The sequence below is a fragment of the Palaemon carinicauda genome, chromosome 7 (genome assembly GCF_036898095.1).
Source record: "Palaemon carinicauda isolate YSFRI2023 chromosome 7, ASM3689809v2, whole genome shotgun sequence".
NCBI classification, from domain to species: Eukaryota; Metazoa; Arthropoda; class Malacostraca; order Decapoda; family Palaemonidae; genus Palaemon; species Palaemon carinicauda.
The window spans coordinates 142,773,686-142,796,028 of NC_090731.1; the positions used below are offsets into that span (position 1 = coordinate 142,773,686).

Here is a 22,343-nt window from a genome sequence, read left to right on the forward strand (position 1 = left end):
CCTGTTTGTTTGTACTTTCAGAAAAGTCTTGAAATCCCCTGATTACCAGCGCGTTTCAAATCTGGATGTGAATATTTCTTGACTTGGGCTGGTGTTACCTGTTGGCCAGAGCACAAGCCGCCCGTTGAGATACTACAGCTATTGGGTCCTTTGACTGGCCAGACAGTACTACATAGGACCCTTCGCTCTGGTTACGGTTCTTTACCTTTGCCTACACAGACACCGATTAGTCTTGGCATATTTTTTATAGATTCTCCTCAGTCCTCATACACCTGACAACACTGAGATTGCCAAATAATTCTTCTTCACCCAAGGGGTTAACTACTGCACTTCAATTGTTCAGTGGCTATTTTCTTCTTGGTAAGGGTAGAACAGACTCTTCAGCTATGGTAAGCAGCTCTTCTAGGAGTACACTCCAAAATCAAACCATTGTTCTCTAGTCTTGGGTAGTGCCATAGCCTCTGTACCATGGTCTTTCACTGTCTTGGGTTACAGTTCTCTTGCTTGAGGGTACACTCGGGCACACTGTTCTATCTAGTTTCTCTTCTTGTTTTGTAAAAGTTTTGATAGTTTATATAGGAAATATTTATTTTGATGTTACTACAGTATTCTTAAAATATTTTATTTTTTCCCCATTTCCTTCCCTCACTGGGCTATTTTCCCTGTTGGGACCCCTGGGCTTGAAGCATCCTGCTTTTCTAACTAGGGTTGTAGCTTAGCACTTAATAATAATAATAATAATAATGATAATATCATTGCGTAAAGGTCCACATGCCACTAAATTCACAAAGGGACAACGCTGGAATCAGGTGAAGTATTTTCCCGTCTGAACTAGAAGGCAGGTATTGTTTTGTTTTTAATACAACCCCAGAACAAGGTAGTCCTCCCCAATTAGGGGCAGGGCCCGTTATTGTGGGAGGACGTTCCCTATATAGCACGATAGACCTTGTCTACCATGCCCCAAGGTCCCTCTGAGTATTTAAAAGACCTTGCCATGCGCTACTGGGAGGCTTGCTTTTAAACCCTTTCGTCTAATTTCTGTGTTCAACTTTTGTTTTGTACTTTATTTAGGTTCTGCACTTTACTTAAAGCCTGTATTAAACTTTACTTTTTTTTTACTTTATGTAGGTTCTGCTGTTTAAGCGCAAAATTAAGGTTTTCTTAGCATATTTGCTTTTCATTTTAATTCTATTTATTGCACGTTTTAAGGTTGTTGATAATCTCGTTTTAATTTCAACGTAGGTGGATGCGTGCTTTGGTGTATGAAATTTTTCTTATATTACAGGCTTTAATTATCTAACACATTTATGTAGACAAAACTAGACATACCAAACTTTTACAAGAAACACTTCTGATAAATGCACTGTTCAGATTGGATGTCGCAACTTATGGATCAAACGACTTACGACTAAATTCTTGTACCTACAACTTCACTTTCTATCTATGACGATTTGGTTTGGTTGAAGATTATTGGAAATCCTGCTAAATTTTGATGTGTCCATTGGAATGTTTGAAAATAGAAGTTTGTACAGGAAGAATTGTCAAACTATAATTTACGGGAAGATTTGTCAAACTATAATTGTTAGAAATTCCGGTAAGTTAAAAGGAATACGAATTCAATTTGCTTATTTTTATTTTGGAATTTTTCTGAGATAAGAACTAACTCTAGCAATTTTGATGAAACGGGAATTTTCTTTTTTTAAATTCTGGCAGATAAAATCCTGGCAAGTTAGCCATTGAGGAAAATATCAGCTTATTTTGGTTGTTTAGTATATCATTCATTGGAATATGACGGACTACCTAATAAGCATTCTGTCCTAGATTTAAATATTCAGTTTACATTCAATTGATGGTTGTTTGATGAAAATTTTCCATTTTTTAAGGTATGATCTCATCAAATAAATTTCAAACTTAACTACTCCGTGCTTGTCCTATTTGCTTGATCTGCAAGCTATTACTGAATAATTCATTGATTAGGAGTTATCTGGCATCCTGAAGCTATTACTGAAATACACGGTATGTTGAAAATTTTACATTTTTATTTTTAGGCTCAAGTTTTGAAATTAATTTAATCCATTGGATTCAGCCATTTTTCTTCAACACTAAAACTTGTTTTAAAAAGGTGACGGCTTTGTAGTAAGGGAAACCGAATGGTGATCTCTCAAAATAGAAACTTCACTTGTAATGTTCTTAAGTAAACCTTATTACCTTGTTAACCAACGATTCACGGATTGAAAAGACATTATTTTTAAACTGAACAGACATTGATTTTAAACTGAACAGACATTATTTTTAAACTGAAAAGAGTATCCTTAACCAACAATTTTCTCATTGAAAAAGAAAATGATTGTTTGCAGTTTCTCAAAAAAGCTGAACTTAAACTTTTATAATGTAAATTTTGCATATATTTTAGCCCCTTTTTGATATACGAATTGGGAAAACATACTGCAAGTGGTTTGCATCAAACGTTAGTGTAACGGTGGGGCAGTAGCCGAGTCGTGAAAATACTTAAAACTAGGGTATAAGTCATGTAGATTTAACGAACATCCTTTAGGCTGATCGTCGGGCATGCCCGACAACGGTCAAATTTGACGGGTAAATATGGCAATTGGCTGATGATTGAAATAGCCAATCGGTGCCAGAGCCCTGATGACTCGAGCTCCTACACTTCAAACTTTTGACAGCCCCTTTTTATCGGACAAAACCACTATCATGCACGTTGATTGAACTTTATCGTCAAAATCCATGTTTATGGTTTGTAAACCTAAGTGTTACAAGAGCAGTTTATTCAAGGACGGTGGAGCGTCGCTAAAATCAACGGTTTGTGTTACTACAGTGTAATCGTCGATTAAAACGATGTCAATGCTTTAATTTCAAATCACGCGGGTAAAAACAGGTGTTGGAGGCGGGGTTTTATGATGTCATAGGGTTAACCAACCATTCAGAAGACAGATAGGAGTGTTACCTCTATTTTTGAAATGAAGAGTTAATACGCTTGCGCAACTTCTGGTTAGCTACAGAGGGTTTTCTTTGCGCAACGGTCGCCATGAAATTCACTTTCTTACGTGATTTACTGATATAATTACATAACAATGACGAATGCAAGAAGTGATAGCGATTGGTCACTTAGTGACAAGGAGTTCGACCAAAGTCAATGTTCTGAAAGTAATAGCTTAATTGAGGAATATGATGTTGAAAGTGTGATACTGATATCGGTGATTATGATCATACATGTCTACCTGCCGGAACCAATTAGTGTGTCTCGAAGAAATTCCCAGCCCATTCATACAGTCCCTTATTTGTTCCTGAATGATAACGTCGTTGATGGTATTGTAAAACAAAATGCAGCTGACGTACTCGCAACCATAGCTGATTGGATTAGGCTTATTCTCAAAATCACAGCCTATTTCGTCGTTGAATTCCTGTGACTCGGGACAAAATATTTAGGATTCATCATGAAATTGATGGGCCTTGTTCGTGTAACGGATGAACGCATGTGCATAGCGTTTATATGTAAAAGGTTAGTAAAAGTTATATATACTTTCTTTAGGGTATATATATAGTAATAGAGATGTTGACAGTACTCTAACAACTAATTGCGAGAGGACCGAGTCTCTTGAAACTCGGTGCGAGATGTAAATGTCTCCCCGTTGAGCTACAAGTTATACTGTATATACCTGATTTTTGTTTTCCTAAAGATGAATCTAGTTCTCGTTCATTCATGAATGATAAAGAATCACGACCCGTATGAACGTTTTATCGACAGAAACTTTTAAGATATAAAGAAAAAAAATCCTTTACATTTCACAATATACAGTATATGCCTGCAAAAGAAATAATGCAGTAAAAATTGCCAATTTCTGGTGATTCCAGTGTACTTACGTTAGAATGGTAAACCATCGTCACTATAGTTGTTATAATAACCACCGTTTGTATAATGCTGCCACCTGGCGATTATTTTTGTAAATGTGAGGATTTTCGGTGTTTTGCTAATTCTTGCATTAGGAACCATCGCGAATGTAGGCTGACCCCATAATTGCCCAAGTCTCTTTTCCTGCAAACACTTCATATCCGGATTTACCTGATCACGATGGCCTTAACAATATATATATATATATATATATATAAAAACAGAACTATTATGCTAATAGTCTAAGGAAATTTCCAAAGATTGAAAAAAATACGAGAAATAGTAGTATTTAGGTAGCATACACGCCACCGTTCATGGGTACGGATAACAAAATCTCTCTCTCTCTCTCTCTCTCTCTCTCTCTCTCTCTCTCTCTCTCTCTCTCTCTCTCTCTCTCTCTCAGATTTATTATACACCACGAAAATTACATCACACTATATAACTTTTCATGGAGGCGTAACATGGCAAATAGTACGACTAATTTAAACTAAATCTTGTATAGCTTTTAGTTAGTAAAAGAACTTACATTTTTTTTCTTATCAAGCAACACCTAAGTATGGTTATTAACATCACTATAAAACATATACGATAAAAACTATACAAATGACTCTTGCATGGTAATTCTACACAATAGCTCCGCCAATAATAATTTTGATATTTTTTTCTGATGAATTACTTAGTGCTTTATCTAAAGCTGACTTCTTTTTTTTTTTTTTTTTTTTTAGGAGGAACAGCATTTTGACACTGTTAACCTTTCCAATCTTGGGGGACCCCCAGTGGGAAACCGGGGTTTATGGGTGGGGAATGAATTAAAGTTCAGAGTATTCAACATTTCATATTACGTATTGCTCATTTACTGTTAAACCGTCACTGTCAAATGACTCACAGAATAAGAAAGTCTTAAGGTTCCCGTTGAAAGCCTTAATGTTTTCAGTCATTAGGATGTCTCGTGGGAGCTTATTGTATAATCACGGGGCCACATATTTTAAAGGCCCTGAAGTCTACAGTAGACATATAACTAGGTTCCAATAGTTTGAAACCACTGAGTCATTATTTATGTTTATTTGAATATCACCCAAGCTTCTCAGTGTTTCACTTTCCCACCACCATAAACTCAGTTTTGTTCTCTAATTTAGTTGTTTAATTGTCTTCCATTCTCGAACACTATCAAGGATTCGGTGTAGAGTTTCAGTGGTGTCATCTATATCATTTATGGAGAAGTAAAATAGTATCATCCTCAAATAGTTTTGAATTTCACACCATGCCTTTGTAGTATTTTCGATAGACCAATAGTATAGATGCAGAATAAGATTGGGCTAAGTACACTCCCCTGGGGTACCCCTCTGTTTAAAGGTTCATACGATGAATAAGAGTTTCCAATTTGCACATAGGAGTCGTTTAGGTATTCGAAAGCTTGATCTTCAACGCCGATGCACCGTAGATCATTTAGTAGCAGTGCATGCACAACTTTATCAAAAGCCGCACTAATATCGAGTAATATTGAAATACCACATTTATTTTCCTCCACTTTCGGTATATCATTTACAACCGAGCAGATGGCTGTCTCCGTAGAGAATAGTTTTCTGCAAGCAGATTGGTTGTCAGGCAATGCCTCTATTACTTCTACTGTAAGTGACTGACCAGTTGTTCAAGAATTACGTATTCTAGTACTTTTGAAACAAAGGATAGATTTGAAATAGGTCTATATGAGCTTAAATCCTGGTAACCCAGTGCATTTTTCATAACTGGTGTGAGTATAGCCATTTTCTCAGATTTTGGAAACTGACATTCATCAATGCTTGCATTTGCTATTCTCGTTATTATTTCAACTAGACTAGAAAATTTTCTTTCTCCTAGTACCTAAGGTGTTGGCATAGGATGGATCGCGCAGTTTGTTTTCTTTGCTCTTGATAATCCTGGTTATGTCGTCATGTGTTATGTTGTTAAATCATGAATATTATGTGTATCATTAATCTGATAATTGAGTATTGACAAATGACCTGGTTATATTTTCAATTGTGTTTTTAAAGAATACTAGAAAATTATTTACTAGTTCCTGGTCACTGTATCCATCAGGTAGCTTCTTTTCGTTTACATTTCCCATTACACCATTTAGGAGACGATATAACTTATTTGTTCGAGGCATAGACCATTGAGTTCTTAGGTTCATATTCCAGTTGGAAATTGGAAATAATGGACTAGCTCTTCTGCGATTTCCACCTCTTCCTCTGATGACTCCAATGTAATTTACCTGAAAATACGAGAGAAATTCTGAAGGGATATCCGTATCCTCCAAAAGTTCCTCAAAACCTGTAGGAACATCTTCAACTGGTAAAAATGCAAGCGCAGGAAGACAGCGTATCTTAAGACAATATTCTGTATCACTGTGATATCGAACCTTGAACCCCAAATCAACGATTTTCCTGTAATTCTCTTGGCAGAAGTGGAAGAAACTTCCACTCACATCAGTGTCAGCAATAGTACATTTAATGGGGTTAAATTATCCTTTTTCAAAGTCACTCATTATAGTTAATTGATTTTGTTGTAGGAAGTCGTGGATTTTTTTTGTAAAGTATTTTATAAGTTTCCTCTGTTTTATTTAGAAGAATGGCAAAAATACGAGGAAAACCACACTTCCCTACTTGGACATGGATGGTAAAAAGTTGATAGAAAATCGCTGGTGACACCTTAAAGGTTCCATCAACGGTCCAGTTTCTTTACCTCCTTAAATGTTCAAACCCTTCTTCAGTAACAAATATGAAGATGCGATTATAGTCATCAGCTCCAGAAACTGTAGAAAATTTGGATCACCTGAAGATAAATGACCCCAAATAGTTCTCCTGAAGATAAAGGACCCCAACTACACTCACCTGAAGAAGAGAGACCCTGATTTTCTCCACCTGAATATAAGCGACCCCAGCTTATTGACGTCTCCAGGTGATCTATTTTGTCTTATAATAGCCTACTATAGAAAAAAAAGAGAAAAATATATATTCATTAAAACTACTTTATGAAATATTTGTTAAAAAGAACACATTTATACAAACAACCCATCTTCTACTAAAAGCAATTTCAGTACAAAAATAATCGAACCTACCATTAAAACACCTTTCAAACCACATAAATTGCTGTAAATGTGTATTGAAAATTCTCTCTTGGATCCACGCATTTTCTTAATCCTTGATTTATGCTTGTTCCAATAACTTTCGATGGCCTGTGTGTGTACTCCTGTTTCTGTATTGATAAAGTTACGGGAATGATTTACGGTCTGGTGCTGAAATCTGAGATGTGATTGAATTTTTGAAAAAGCTTTCCACTCATCACTGTATATTACTGAACCAGGCAAAGCAACCTTTTCTATGATTGGATGTAGAATTGCAGCAACACGTATTTCAACGATCACCATATATCCAACACTTAATGCTAGTGTCGACCATTCCAAATACTCATAATGGCCGATTTGGTGCACGCACTCTTTGATATTTGCTTTTGCGTGCAAAGCAAGACTCGTCAATTTGTGCAATTATGCCATTACTACCAAGTCTAACAGGGTTTGCCTCAAAATACTTCATGCAGATTTCCCTGAGAAGAAAACTAAACATCAATCATATTTTTTTTCTGAAATGTTTAGAATAGTATCCTGAATCCAATTTTGCAGTGGAAGTTTAAATTTAGCTAAAAATGGGTCCTTACAAGTAGATATTTTGCTTTTGAATTTAGTATACTCTTTAAATTGGAATTTCTACACATAATTATCTTTTATAGAAGACAGATTAGTCTCTTAGCCATTAAAGAAAAATAAGATTTATTTTTTTAAATAACGTCAATTTAAAAAAAAAATCTATTTGCTACCATATAGATAAGTTGGTTAGCACTTTTATTGGTTAGTCTCACCATGTCGTTACAATAATAATAATTAACTTATAAACTGGTTAGTTAGATTGTTAGTCCCATTCTTAGATTTAAATTCCTCACCTGAAGAAAAAAAAAAGACTCCAATTTATTCCACCTGAAGATAAGCGACCCCAGCGAGTGTTGGGGTCCCCAATCTTCAGGTGATCCGAAAATTTTCCCCCGATGAAAGATGTTGAAATTCTGTTGGAATGCAAAACTCTGACATTTTCCTAGGGATTGAAGGAGTACTGTAGCTCTGCTGCCTCCATCGACGAATATTTCTACTTAGATCTTGGACGTTTTGTACTTCAGCTCGTGTGTAAGCATCCAACGGCGACATGCAGCTTGAAACTAACTCTCTTGTAGATACATTTTTTCGAGGCAACATTTCCTTAAGCTTTCCAACGGCATTTTTAGCTTCAACTGTACTTTTAGAGGTTGCATGATTATGTTCGTTGCAGGTCTTTATCAACTCGTAGTATTTATCTTTTTTATTTTGTCTGTATTCAAGCTTTACATGATTTTTGTTTCCTCTGTATACACTCCCAGTAAATTACGGATTTGTTATTATTGTATCCATTTTGATGATACATGTATTGCAGATCATCACTAAAATATCATTGCCACGTTCACTCTTAATAGTTGAAGCCATTTTTAAGGCTGTAGAAAATAAATTAAAATGTTCTCTATCCAAGTCTTATGAAGTTAGTAAAACTAGATACACCCCACCCCGTACAGTAATAAAGTATTGGCTACGAATTTTACTTAAATACATTTATCTAAATATCAACTCAACGACTAATTTTCACAATAACACTAGGACCCCTCATTTAAATTTCTGATAGTTTCCAAAACAATGACAATTGTCAGCCTGGCAATTGTCCACACTGGCAGTTTTCCGCATGGAAATTGTCCGCACGCGATTGACACATAGCAGTTTTGTATTCTACCCATGTACTTTGTTTTTAACCGATTCTTCTTTTTTATTTAAGTCTCTTTCCCTCTTCACTAAAGTCTCTCCATCAAACAAGGATATTCGTCTTTAACAGTTATAGTTTTTTTCCATCAGGGGGCACATGGTATCATATTCACTTTTACTCGGGTGGTCGACTCGTAACACAGTTAGCACGCATAGCTCTCAATAAACGTTGGTTATCGTGATCACGGGGAATGTTGATAGCATAATTTTTTTGTAACCTTTTAAATAAAAACTGTAGGAGAAAAATTTGATTTATGTCTAAAGTTTATTTTATTTACTACTGCATGTTGCTGCAGAGGTAGACTAAAGGTAATAAGTTTGTGCACTGGGGAGATAGTACATTTCTCTTCAACATTCATGTCAGATACAATGTTATTCATTCCATCACTCAAAACTAGGTCCAACGGATGCCCAGTTAAAGTATTTGTACAGGCGACATTATTCGCAAATTGATGTGATTCTAATAACTCATTAAATGCCAAAGTGTCCGGATTTGATGCGTCATCCATCCAGAAATTGTAGTTCATTGTTCTCCATGATAATCATCTCAATGAATGTACTTTATTCTTCAAAGAAGATACTAGTATTTGTTCTCGGAGGTTTGTAGACTGTTGCAAAGGATATTTTTTTTTTTTTTTGCGCAAAGTTTATTTCTATATTCAAAGCTTGTATCACTAGTACTTTTTAACATTTTGAGATTTGAGTAACCTTTATGAAGAAAGAGTCCGACACCCCCCCCCCCCCCAGACCTACCATCTCTCGGTATGTGAAAGAAGGTGTGTGTGGGGGGCGGGCGTGGCATTTCAGTTATCTTAGCCTTGTCAAAGTTATTTAACCATATTTCAGATAATGATAGTATGTCCAAATATTTCTGCAGTTTAAGAATTATAAGGCTTTTAAAACATGTGACTTTTGTCATTTTGTTTTGAAAATTTGATTAAAGAAAATTATTTTTAAGAACGTTTTATACAAGCAGTATTTTTTTAAGTTTCCATTCTTAACGATTTACATAATTTTAAAGACCGTTCTATATTGTGAGATGTGTGAAAAACTAACTTATTTCCTATTGCAGTGAGCGTTTAACGCCATAACTACTTTTTCATAACTAATTGTAGAACTCAAGATATTTTATTACTTCCGACTTTTGCAAACTGTTGTTTAACTGATAGAGAAGAATCGCTTCAAAGTAGCTCAACCGTGATATCAAGAGAGGACACAGCAGTGGATCTAGGTCTAGGGTGTTGGGAAAAAAAAAGTTTGACAAAAGCCTGTGGTTTGCACGAGGAAAAATTGAGTGTTAAACTAGGCATATATGGGTGGAAAATATCTATTTTGTCAGTTAACAATATTTTCAGGTTTCATTCTTTATTAAGTTATTTTGAATGTTACAAAAGTTTTCCTACGACGGTCCTCTTGCTCAGAAGTTAAAAACTATTTGTTTCAGTATTTGAAAGTAAACTTAATACACGCACGAACATTAGTGCCAAAACCCTTTTAATTACACACTCGATCAAAATTAACTCTTCTCCCATTTAATGGGCTAGTGGTTTAAGTTTATTTTATTTTTGCATTGACTCTGATGCATAGCTGTTTTCATAAAAAGAATTTCCCTTTTGAAATTATAAACTATCCTGATTTGAAGAGACCTTCTCTAGAATTCTGCTAAAGTGAGACTCGTTATTAAACAAAAACAGATTTCTATACAGTCGTAACCATTCTACCATATCATTATCACGGTAATTAAAAAAGAAATTCATAGGCCTTTTATATTAATATCAATAAAAATCACATCAGTTGACAAAATTGTATTTTTAAGTAAAAATAACGGGGAAGTTCGAAGAATATCTTTTTCTATATATATACTATAGTCATATCTTGATAAATTAATGTTATTTGAATTAGTTTTCAATGAAGCAATGTGAATTATTTTAAGAGTGTTACATTTGAATTTAGTTATAATGAATGTCATTGCGGATTACGTAAGTTTTAACTAAAAAATGTGTGTGAGAGAGAGAGAGAGAGAGAGAGAGAGAGAGAGAGAGAGAGAGAGAGAGAGAGAGAGAGAGAGAGAGAGAGAGAGAGAGAGAGAGAGAGAGAGAGAGAGAGAGAGTTACTAGAAATATAATGGCAACCCATCAATATCCCCCCAAAATAATTCGACGGCAAAAGATCGGGACTATAACTTCAAATGTATTATTGCCATGGAGTTTGATTGTTATTAACAATTAGGTGGTTTGTTTTCAATATATATATATATATAATATATATATATAAATATATTATCAGAACATATATTCTAGAAATGTATATTCTAAAACGTCGACAAAGACAAATTATTTTCGATGTATACTGCAGTCTCTCCCCTCGTATATGTATCAACGTCAGATGTAAACATCAGTAGCATTTTTTTTTTAATTCCTGATCTGTTGGTGTGCATATTGTTGTTGCTAAGCTAATTTTTTTTGTTTACTTTGATGAATTTATTTCGATACGACTTCTTTGAAGGATATTAAACTGTCTTGGAATACTTGTCAATCGACAATCAAATTTTCCAGGAAGATCAAATCTCAGAAAACTCTGTCTGTTTTATTGGTTTGCTTTCGTTCTGTTCAGTATCTGGGGCAAAACTCTCATCTATTGAAAGTGAATATTTAAATGAGTTTACAGTGTAATTTGGTTGCTACGATTCATGTTCAATATCATTTGTAATATGGTAATGTGCTATGGTTAACAAATCTACGTAACACAAAAACTCCACAATTTCATAGTTGTTCAGTAAGCTTAACGGTTCTAAATGTAATATATGTTTCAAACAAAGCCGAGGTTTTAATTTGCGAGGTAACTATTATGGTGGTATTTGTTGTTTTTATAGTATTATTATTATTATTATTATTATTATTATTATTATTATTATTATTATTATTATTATTACTTGCTAAGCTACAACCTTAGTTGGAAAAGCAAGATGCTATAAGCCCAAGGGCTCCAACAGGGACAAATAGCCCAGTGAGGAAAGGAAATATGGAAATAAGTAAACGAAATAAGAAGTAATGAACAGTTGAAATAAAATATTTTAAAATCCTAAACATTAAAACATATATTTCATATATAAACTATAAAAAGACTTATGTCTGTCTTTTCAACATAACGTTTGTTGAACAAATAAATGAAAATAGTACAGTAGATAGTGTAAACGGAAGAAAGGAAAATATTAAAGAAAAAATAAAAACCAGGCTTTTCTTCGGAGAAAAGTCTAATATGAAGAGATTTAAAAAGTTTTCATGAAATAAAGCCTGGATTTTACGAAAAACCTTCAGACGTTGATAAAACTAAAATAAGATAATCAACAGCTTCCGTTCAATAGTTGCCACAAGAAGAATGTAGTAAAGGAGTGTGGAAGGTTGAAATCATCCTCTCTCTCTCTCTCTCTCTCTCTCTCTCTCTCTCTCTCTCTCTCTCTCTCTCTCTCTCTCTCTCTCTCGAGTGGTTAAAAACCGTAAAATCCAATTCCCTATATGGGCTGGAGGTGAAGAAACTGTTTCTGATATGAATCAAGTTGGAAGTAGTGGAGAGACTAATTACAATTGTTCGAGTAATTGATTGTTGAACGGAAGGATGCAGACGCTCCAATAATTAGTTTTAACTCACAGGTAGCCAATCACGTAGAATCCAGAACTAGGCTACTCACGGTCAAATATTATTTTAATGTATTTCTAGCCATATTATTATTATTATTATTATTATTATTATTATTATTATTATTATTATTATTATTAATTACTTGCCTACATTATTCTGACGGCTGCTTTTCTGGTCCCATACAGCAGGGGAACCCCACTCTCTACAGGACCTCCACTGTCGTTTTATCTTGTTCGGTCAGAGTATTTAACGTTTCATATCACTGTTAAATCTTCATTGTCAAGCGACTCGCAGAATAAGTGTCTTCAGTTTCCTCTAGAAAGCCTTAATGTCTTCTATCATCCGGATGTCTCGTGGGAGCTTACTGTATAGTCTCGGGGCCGCATATTTAAAGGCTCTGGAGCCTACAGTAGACACATTTCTAGGTTCCAATAGTTTGAAACCATCTGTAACTATTCTCATGTCAACACGATTTGTTGGCTGCGCAATATGTAGCAATTCCCTTAAGTATTTTGGACGACTGGTTCTAATAACTTGGTGGGTTATTGTATATATTTTAAATTAGATTCTCGCTTTAATCGGCAGCCAGGGTAAATTAATTAGTATAGGGGTGATTCTTTTTCTAGGTGGGACATCTTTTATCATTCTCGCTGCGCTGTTAATTGTTTTGTAATTCCTAAGGTGTACTTTTGGTAAATTGTAATAGACGGAGTTGCAGTAGTCAATCCTGGTAATAACACAGTTTATCACAAGTTTCTTTACAGAATTTTTATTCAGGTACGTTTTTATAAAAGTTTTATTTCTTAGATGATAACCGGCAGCTTTTACTTTATTATTTATTTGGGCATTGATAGACAGGTTGCAGTCAAGAAATACACTTAGATCACGAACTTTACTAGATATCGGCACTGAGTCATTTATGTTCATATGAATATCACCCAAACTTCTCACAGTGTTTCTCTTTTCCACCACCATGAGCTCAGTTTTGTTCTCATTTAATTTTACCTGTTTAATTGTCATCCATTCTCGAACACTATCAAGGATTCGGTTTAGAGTTTCAGTAGTGTTATCTATATCGTTTATGGAGAAGTAAAATAGTGTCATCCTCAAATAGTTTGAACTTAACACCATGCCCTTGTAGTAATTTTGATAGACCGATAGTATAGATGCAGAATAAGATTAAGTCAAGTACACTCCCCTGGGGTACCCCTCTGTTTAAAAGTTCACACGATTAAGTTTTCGAACTTGCACAGTAATTTCTACCAATCAAGTAGTCTTTTAAGTCTTTGAGAGCTTGATCTTCAACGCCGATGCACCGTAGATCATTTAGTAGCAGTTCATTCACAACTGTCTCAAAAGCCGCACTAAGATCGAGTAATATCGAAATACCACATTAATTTTCATCCATCATTTCCAGCATATCATTTACAACAGAGCAGCTGGCTGTCTCCGTAGTGTATAGCTTTCTGTAAACAGTTTAGTTGTCAGGCAAAGCTTCTATTACTTCTAAGTGACCGACTAGTTGTTCAAGAATTACGTATTCAAGTACTTTTGAAACAAAGGATAGATTCGAAATAGGTCTCTGGATTCCTGGTAATTAAGAATACTTTTCAGAACTGGTGTGATTATAGCCATTTTCTCAGATTTGGGAAACTTAAATTCATCTATGCTTGCATTTGCTATTCTCATTATTATTTAGGCTAGACTAGAAAAGTTTCTCACTATATCTCCTATTACTTAAGATATTGGCATAGTATCGATCGCGCAGTTTGTTTTCTTTGCTCTGTTGCTAATCCTGGTGGTGTCGTCTGTGTTATGTTGTTAAATCTCATTAATTTTGCCCGTGTGCCTGGTGTATCATTAATCTGATGTTGAATATGGACAAATAACCTGGTTATATTTTCCATTTTGTTTATAAAGGATACTAGAAATTTTTTGTCAGTTCCTGGTCACTTGTCCATCAAATAGCGTTTTTCGTTTAAATTTCCCATTTTACCATTTAGATGATACAACTTATTTATTTATTTAATAATAATAATATTATTATTATTATTATAATTTATTATTACTACTACTTGTTAAGCTACAACCCTAGTGGGAAAAGTAGGATGCTATAAACCCAAGGGATCCAACAGGGTAAATAGCCCAGTGAGGAAAGGAAATCAAGTTAATAAATAAACTACACGAGAAATGATTACCAATGAAATAAAATATTTTAAGAACAGTAGCAATATTAAGATGAATTTTTCATATATAATCTATCAAAAATTAATAACAATAGGAAGAGAAATAAGATAGAAGTGTGTGCCCTAGTGTACCCTCAAGCAAGAGAACTCTTCACCAAGACAGTGGAAGACAATGTTACAGAGGCTATGGCACTACCCAAAACGAGAGAACAGTGGTTTGATTTTAGAGTGTCCTCATAGGAGGGCTGCTTATCATAGCTAAAGAGTCTTCTATCCTTACTAAGAGGGAAAATAGCCACATACAATTACAGTGCAGTAGTTAACCCCTTGAGCGAAGAAGTATTGTTTGATAATCTCATTGTCAGGTGTATGAGGACAAAGGAGAATATGTAAAGAATAGGCCAGACTATTCGGTGTACGTGTAGGCAAAAAGAAAATGAGCCGTAACTAGAGAGAAGGATCAAATATAGTACTGTCTGGACAGCAGTAACTCGACGAGTGGCTTGTGTGCCTTGACAGACCTACTACCTGAGCACTATTGCATTGTTTTAGAGTTCAATTAGTTCATTATCATTTAGTTATGATATAATACAATCATAATTCAAATTACAGAAAAAAAATTTATCGTTATAAGCCTAATCGGTAGTAAAATATTTCATAAATGCTAAGGTATTGAATAAACTCAACAGTGCGTGCGGTTTGAAACAATTTTTTTTTTACTCTTGCTTCAGAAATTTAGGAAAAAGTGTTGCTAAATATTAATATCTATAATAAAAATTAGTTTTATCAATATAAACTAGTTTTGAGTCTTGGAATTGAAAATCCTTACTTTAGTAGCTTATTTAATTTGCAGCAAGTGCTTAACCTCATTTCTTGTGTCAAGAACTATAGCCTACTAGTCCTAGTTTTACAGCGCTTAACAGTTGTCCTGTAAAAGTTGCTATAGGGTTTAATTCTCTTACATTTTCTGACCCACAAAATTAAGCAAAACCAATAATCCTCATTGATTAATTAATTGATTTGAAGTTCTCTGCCATCCTGACATCGAAGGTCATTGACACCGATCATGATCCTGATTTAATGCGTGTAAGTAATCATGCGGTTAAGAAATATAAGGTCCAAATTCTTAGGACTACCAAGGCCCTTAAATGCATGAGGTTATTTGTTCGTATTCTGTAAAAAAAATTCTGGTCTCATTTCATGAAGCTGAAAGTTAAATAGGTCTATTTTCTCAAAACTTCTAGCTTTTTAATTTGCGAATTGCTAAAAGAATGTTTTTTTTTTTTTTTTTTTTTTTTTTTTTTTTTTTTTTTTTTTTTTTTTTTTTTGTAACAAGATTTTTAGAATGACTTGATTAATTAGAGGTTTGCTACCATAAAAGTAATCATCTTATTCAGGTAGGGCCTACATGTTGGAAACATTATAAATTGATAACTTATCTTTGTAATATTATATAGGAGTCCGTATAGGGTTCGACTCCCCTAAAAGAACTATAATTGTCTGCAAAATTTTCTTTAGCAACCAAGTTGGGGGAAGCCTTTTAAGCAGCTTTCTGGGAGGAGTAAGCTATAGCTTAAGTGGATGCATTATTAACCCACGAATTGACAAACACACATACGCACACACACACACACAGTCATAAATTTTCCTTGGCCCCCTCAAATAATCGAGGTTAGGCCTATGCCCCTTAAGCAGTAACCGTAGGTATTTTAGTTCATAACAATGGACTTGATATCAACAAAGAGTTAGTAAACAATATCAAAGAGTTGAAAATAGGCTTAAGAAAAATCACCTTCATGAAAATTATGTCAATCATCAAGCAAAAGCGTTGCATAAATAGAGGCTTATAAAATAATTATACAAGGAAAAGGCTTACAAAATTCTGAATTGTAAGCTTTATAACCATGATAAAAATTTTGTTTTTATGGTCAGCTGATAAAGCAAACAATTTTCATCTTGAGAAATACTGAATTGGCTCTCTCTCTCTCTCTCTCTCTCTCTCTGTCTCTCTCTCTCTCTCTCTCTCTCTCTCTCTCTCTCTCTCTCTAAAAATAAATAAATTGAGTATAGTGCCGTCTTCTTCTCATGAACACACCTTACTCCTGAGTTAGCCAGAGGATGAGGTTTTCGGAGAATGTAGTCATGTATTATATGTAATTGTAAAGATTAATATTGAAATTTTCTATATTTTACCGAGATGCTGTAAATGAATAACGAATTTCCACCCTATAATATTCAATTCTAAGGAAAAACTGGTTAAAAAAAAATAGCTGCAAAGTCAGCTTCCGGAAAGGCTTATACCCTGCTTTTATCATGTTTTCTGACCCCCTTTTTGAAATGCTCAATTCTATGAAAGTCTAATGAATCTGTTCTTTGCCTTTTGGCTGGTTTCACAAATATGCCCATGTTCATTTTTTTTTCTTACGTGTTAGAATATTCTCTTTGCTGGATCCGCGCTTTAGCATTGTCCGACAGACATCCTTCGCAAATTTATGGCGCTAGCCGGATGTGTCAATGGCATGCTAGTCGTAATAACAAACCAACTGAAACAGGCGTAATTCCCCTCTAGAATTGCGTAGGTGGAACTCCTCTCCTTATTCTGGTGTAAATCCCCGTTGGAGAGAGAGAGAGAGAGAGAGAGAGAGAGAGAGAGAGAGAGAGAGAGAGAGAGAAGATTTGTTTTAATCAATTCATTGCGCCCATTGGCGCCAGACAATTAAGTTTATAATAACGATAATATTGTTTACATTTATATAGTCATTAGGTTATACCAAAATCTTTCATATGGAATACAATATGAAATTTTGAAATTTAGAGTTTGAATTCAATACCATGGCCTATTGGTTAATTCAGCCCAGTGTAATTGAAGTCACAAGTATACTACGAATGTTTCAGTTGCATTACAAGTAGGTTACACATAGCTTTAGTTAATATCACAACTCAGTAAATTAAATGAAAGGCAATGCTTGTTCAGTATGCACCAAAGTGAGGTTGGCATAGGCCTATGAGAATTTTATTAAGCAAACAATCGTCTGTCAACTCTTCTTTGCACATGAAATACAGTGAATTTTTGTGGTAATAAGTCACGAGAGAGAGAGACTTGAATCACTTGGCTACCGCTAGAGAGTTATGGGGTCCTTTGACTGGCCAGACAATACTACATTGGAACTTTATCTCTGGTTACGGTTCACTTTCCCTTTGCCTACACATACACCGAATAGTCTGGCATATTCTTTACAGATTCTCCTCTGTCCTCATACGCCTGACAACACTGAGATTACCAAACAATTTTTCTTCGCCAAAGGGGTTAACTACTGCACTGTAATTGTTCAGTGGCTACTTTCCTCTTGGTAAGGGTAGAAGAGACTCTTTAGCTATGATAAGCAGCTCTTCTAGGAGGACACTCCAAAATCAAACCAGTGTTCTCTAGTCTTGGGTAGTGTCATAGCCTCTGTACCATGGTCTTCCACTGTCTTGGGTTAGAGTTCTCTTGCTTGAGGGTACACTCGGGCACGCTATTCTCTCCAACTTCTTTTTTCTTTTATTAAAGTTTTTATAGTTTATATAGGAAATATTTATTTTAATGTTGTTGCTCTTCTTAGAATATTTTATTTTTACTCTTTTCCTTTCCTCACTAAGCTATTTTCCCTGTTGGAGCCCTTGGGCTTATAGCATCCTGCTTTTCCAACTATGGTTGTAGCTTAGCAAGTAATAATAATAATAATAATAATAATAATAATAATAAGGTTTAAAAGGTAAAAAATATCTAAGCACTAAGCGTTTGCCTCTTTAATATTGACTATAAAATGCAAGGATAATTCGAAGGTATTCTAAGGTTCTGAGATTAAAATCTTCTTAGATATTATGGAAATCCATTCCAAATGATCGAAAGAAAATTTATCAAGATTAATATTGTCAAAAAGATCATTGTAGTTTTTTCTCTGTGCTTTAGAAAAATAAGAGGACGAATGGTTCTACGTACCATGCGGATAATGGTTTTTTCAGTCATTTGTGTATTAGAAGCAAAGTAATGTTAACGATATAGTCTCCTGGAAAAAATAAAAAACACGAAAAATAGGAACCCGTTTACTATATGCGTTAACATGACTACATAAATTGTCTTATCATGGCCTATTGGCGATCTGTTGGCTTGGGTTCGAGTCCCGTTCAAACTCTATCATTTTTTCTAGTCTGCAACCTCACTTTCTTTATGAGCAAAGAATGGGGAGCCCATAGGTCTACCTGCTTAGTCCTCCGCAGCCATTGCCTATCCCTCCCCGACCCTAGCTTGGGTGGAGAGGGGTCTTGGGCACTGATCATGTTGGTATAAGGTCAGTCTAAGGGCATTATAAGTCCCTTGCCTCTGCCATTCATGAGTGGCCTTTAAAACCTTCAAAGCATTGAACCGTGTAATAGCGGCAAGGACGGAAAACCAATTCTGAAATTAATTTTTCCATAGGAGCTCCAGGTGGCTATCTACGAAAGGTTTCTAAAATAACCAATGATGCATAAAGGAAATCTAAAAAGGATGTTATCGGAGGGAAGGGGAAACTCGAAAAGCAGCATCGCCAAAAGCGCAAAAGAACCCCCCCCCCAAAAAAAAAGGCGAATCTGTGTGAGCCTAGCAACAGCGACTGCTGCCCTCCTTTTGCTAAAACCACGAACTTATACTCATGCACAAACACATTTGAATATCATACCGAGAAGGAAAAAGAAAAACGCTCCCCAATCAACAATTAAATCAAGCGTGAAAATTTCACATTGACGCATTGCTAAAAGTATTCGTTTAGAATTTTAGAAATATTCATCAGTGATGAGAAGAGAAGAGGCGTTGGTGAACGACGGCCTGTTTAGAATGATTTTACAGCAGAGAAAATAAAATGGGTTATTCTTGCAGAGGCAAAAGTTAAGGTGAGGGGATGGGATGGAAGGAAGGTGATGACGGGGAGACCATCGTGTGTGAGGGCGGTGGGGGGTGGAAATGGGGGAGAGGGAATCAGGGGGTTATAGCAACAGCGGCTGAAGCAGTTACTGCATGAGACGTGAGAGGCCCTTTACGGGGGGTGGCGTCGGGGGGTGGGGGTTGTTGAAGGACAGTGGTAGTGGATAAGGCGGCTGGGAGGCGAGGCACGCTGGAGGGAGAGGAGGGAAAGTGGGGGAGGGGAGAGATGAGGTGGAGGAGGAGGAGGAGGATGAAGAGGAGGAGGAGGAGGAGGAGGGAGGAAAGCGCAGCTTAGATCATATGCAGTGTTTGTTTGGGATGCATACGAGTTTGGTTGTAGTGCGTTGGGCCAGCGACACGTTATCACGAGTCTCTCTCTCCCTCTCTGCCATGTGTCTGGTGGTTAGTGAGAAGCCAAATTGGTAGACATTTTAGACCAAAACTTTGCCATTTTCAAATACATTTCTAAGACTTGATGCAGTCACTATTAGTTGATGTACATTTAGACTAAAGTATGGGTAGTTGGCATTAAAAAAAACTAGAGTATTTTGTGACCTAGTGTGATATGTAACCTGTGTGTTAAAACATATCTGAAGGTTTTACTGAACTGTATTCATTTTTCAACCTTGAATATTTTGTAAGGTAAGTTCACAACTACAATTCATTCCATTCGAGGCACATGTATGATAGTCCCATTTGATATATGTGTAAACATTACACATTATGTATATATATATATATATATATATATATATATATATGTATGTATGTGTGTGTGTGTGAGATATTGAAATTATGCTTGAAATTAATCTATCCAAAAATTAAGGGAAGCTAGTTATATATATATATATATATATATATATATATATATATATATATATATATATATATATATATATATATATATTGTGTAATATTGAAATTCTGCTTAAACTTATTTTATCCAAAAATTAAGGGAGGCTAGTTAAAAAAAAAAAAAAAAAAAAAACTTTCGAATAGGACTACCTAGATATTAGCTTCCCACCCGCCTCCTAAATGTTTCATTAATATATAATCAGTCATCCATAGCGGGATTTTACTATTGAAGAAATTCTACTCGTATCTGAAGTCTTGATTCTAATTTTTAAAAAATGCATGAAACCTATCGACCAAGACGAGGTAACTTTTGCCATCGAGTTTCCAAGTCCACTCAATTTTGTTTTTCTTCCTTGAGTACTATTTATTAATTAATTTATTTAATGTATGATAATAGATTGATTATTTTAATGAAAAGATGATTTGTTTTTCATTATGCAAGCAGCAACAGTTGAAAGTTTTTTTTTTCTTTTTACGAAATAATGCTGAAAATAGTCCAAATCGTAGTACCACCTGACAGCAGTATATAAGCCTATTGTTTAAACTGACGCATAAGACATGCTTGGTGCTTTCATTGATCAACCATACTGAGAGGTAAGGCCTTTTCCCTGTCTGCTGTCTGGCAGCATGTGATTACATGCAATGCGTTGATAGCTAGAGAAAAACCAGCAAAAAATTAAATACGTATAAACGTGAGTGCATACTCTCTCTCTCTCTCTCTCTCTCTCTCTCTCTCTCTCTCTCTCTCTCTCTCTCTCTCTCTCTCTCTCTGGAGTTGGCGGAAATTTCTTTCAAGATTTTGTTTACAAATCACAACTAGATTATCATCTACTTAAGTACGATTATTTGGAGAGTTTTTGGATATAAACTCTCCAAAGGATAAACTTAACGAGAAAATATATTTTTCTTGATATAACTTTAAATCATTTTCCGGTTAGGTTATAAGCCTGTTTAAAAGAGCATTCATAGACCTTGAAAAGCTCAAGAATTAATTTGACAGGATGAGGAGGGTAGTCATTCTGTGCAGTAGGCCTATGTTAGGTTTTTATGTTGAAGTGAAGTGTTTATATGCAAGTGCGTGACTTGTTTGGTGTGTTAAGTTTGTCCCCGTGGCTTTATGAAGGAAATATTGCAAAGGGTAAGAGAAAGGGCATTATTATTATTATTATTATTATTATTATTCTTATTATTATTATTATTATCTAAGCTACTACACTAATTGGAAAAGCAGGATGCTATAAGCCCAAGGGCTCCAATAGGGATAAATAGCCCAGTGAGGAAAGGAAATAATGAAATAAATAGGCTATAAGAGAAGTAATGAACAATTAAGATAACATTTTAAGAACAGTTACAACATTAAAGCACATATTTCATTAATACGATCATAAAAGAAACTTATGTCAGCCTGTTCAACTTGAAAAACATTTGTTGCAAGTTTGAACATTAAGTTCCACCGATTCAGTTACCTGTTTGATAAGAAAACGAGTTTTGAACGGGATGCAGATTTTTTTTTTCATTGTTTCTGATGATACTCTGCTGATTTGGGATAATGAAATGAAACTGCTGATGGCAGAGTTTGTAAGTGTTTGTAAGAGGAGGAAATTGAGATTAAATGTGAGCAAGAGTAAGGTAGTGAGAGTAAAAAGAAACGTCGAAGATAGATTGATGGATGTTAGTATGTGTAGTGGAAGAGTGGAAGAAGGAAAGTGGTTAAATTACATCAGCATTAGTATATTTGAGTAAATATAGAATCATAGATGATGGCAGAAAGAGAGACAAGGTTAGTCACGGAATAAGAGAATCAAGAAAGGGAGCGGGATGCAAGGTCATTAGACCTTGTCAGGATGTATACAAAAAGATCTATAAGATAACTTAGGTTGTTTGTGGAAATATATGAAAAGATGCATAAACCAACAGGTCTCCTATGTGGATGTGTAA

The 22,343-nt window shown here is 35.1% G+C and overlaps 1 protein-coding gene across 2 annotated transcripts in view; it reads left to right on the forward strand.

Moving 5' to 3' along the window:
- The first annotated feature begins 3,014 nt into the window (after window positions 1-3,014).
- The window catches only part of LOC137644046 (uncharacterized), a 303,711-nt gene continuing 284,382 nt past the window's right edge, over window positions 3,015-22,343 (forward strand). The window contains exon 1 of one of the 2 annotated variants that reach the window (XM_068376949.1): window positions 3,015-3,520. The gene's annotated coding sequence lies outside the window, so the exon portion shown is untranslated. Of the gene's footprint in view, window positions 3,521-19,867; window positions 20,193-22,343 lie in introns of those variants that run through there. The other variant, XM_068376948.1, reaches the window with a different exon arrangement.